At 38.0% G+C, this 1,364-nt stretch overlaps 1 long non-coding RNA gene across 1 annotated transcript; it reads right to left on the reverse strand.

Moving 5' to 3' along the window:
- Window positions 1–632: 632 nt before the first annotated feature.
- On the reverse strand, window positions 633–1,130 carry LOC136588467 (uncharacterized). The gene is made up of 3 exons (XR_010787578.1): window positions 1,071–1,130; window positions 781–858; window positions 633–687 (listed from the first exon to the last, which is right to left on the reverse strand). It is a non-coding gene; the product is annotated as an uncharacterized lncRNA (long non-coding RNA).
- Between the last annotated feature and the right edge of the window lie 234 nt (window positions 1,131–1,364).

Raw genomic sequence — 1,364 nt, forward strand, 5'->3', positions numbered from 1 at the left:
GAAGTGCGCCAAATCTATTGAGAGGCAATCATTTCTTACTAAATTTGGCATATCTCTGGCCAATCTGTGTGCCAGAATGTGGAGTCTATGTCAGCTGTCAGCTGCTACAGATTTGTTCCATAACTTATGCCAGGTTTTGCATAAATCATAGTAAGTCCCTTAGGAAGTTGAACTTCCCTTTTGCATTCTCTGATTTTTTTTCCTACAAAAGTGGTGATTGAGGTGAAAAAATATAAAACATCACGACTTTTGTTCAGTTCAGTGTGCTGTAAAATTAGCTATTTTTTTCCCAACAGAAAACTGGCCAAAGACTCTAAGTACATTCTTCCCCTTGTAATGTGTGGATATCCATGACTAAACTAATGGCGTCATGTCTCGTAATGTGCAGCACAAGAGCGCCACCCAACGGCAATAATAATCGTATGCTAACATAAGTCCTATCCAGTCATCCCGTGAATGTGTCCTGTGTACCGACCCGACTCATCATCTATGTGATATCCAGTGTATACCGCCATGTTATTTATTACCGTCTGGATAATACAAGTCATTATCAATGAACTAGGTGTAATGTTGTGTCATATATGGTGTGTACAATAAGCCCATCGTAGAGGATGTGGTACTTACAGATCGATGTCAGAATCGTCCAGGTATGCATAGTTATAAGAATGTTCTTCCTCATCTTCATTGCTATTAAACAATACATAAATATTATATATATAGTGTTGTGTGATATATGGTGTATTTATACAATAGACACATTGGAGATGAGTCTGTACTTACACAGTGATGTCATCAGGTTCACCCATAAATGCCTCGTAGTAGGAGGGTTCTTCACTATCTTTCTCGTTGTCATCATCTCTGTTGAACAACACATAACATACATATACATTTAGCTCTGCCATCTAATGAGACCAGAAGATAATATAACTGTATAAAAAGAAAATCTATAGATGAGGGTTACAAATGAACTGTTATCCCTTTTCTTTTTAGGAGGAGAATTAAAAAGAAAAAAAAAACAGCAGATCCAAAACCACTAGAACAATAGGGTTATCATGCTAGAAGATAATTACCGGCAATACACAACACGGTTGTCCTCAGTGTACTTCAGCCAACTGTGCGAGAAGAAGAATCTAGAACAGACAAAACAAAGAATTTTCAGTAACAACCAATCAGATTGCAGCTTACATTTTCTGGTGACTGCATAAAGGTCTACTTTGTATGATTGGCCTCCCATGACCAGTCAGTGTTATAGGCTTCTCTTGCCTTGCAAAAGAGCAATGAGGAAGTGTAACATGATAATAGGGGCTCCTGGGTGATGGTTGATATTTGTGTTATATTTCCTTCTACATTCCGGCTCTTATCAC

Source organism: Eleutherodactylus coqui, chromosome 13, assembly GCF_035609145.1.
Source record: "Eleutherodactylus coqui strain aEleCoq1 chromosome 13, aEleCoq1.hap1, whole genome shotgun sequence".
In the NCBI taxonomy this organism is placed as follows: domain Eukaryota; kingdom Metazoa; phylum Chordata; class Amphibia; order Anura; family Eleutherodactylidae; genus Eleutherodactylus; species Eleutherodactylus coqui.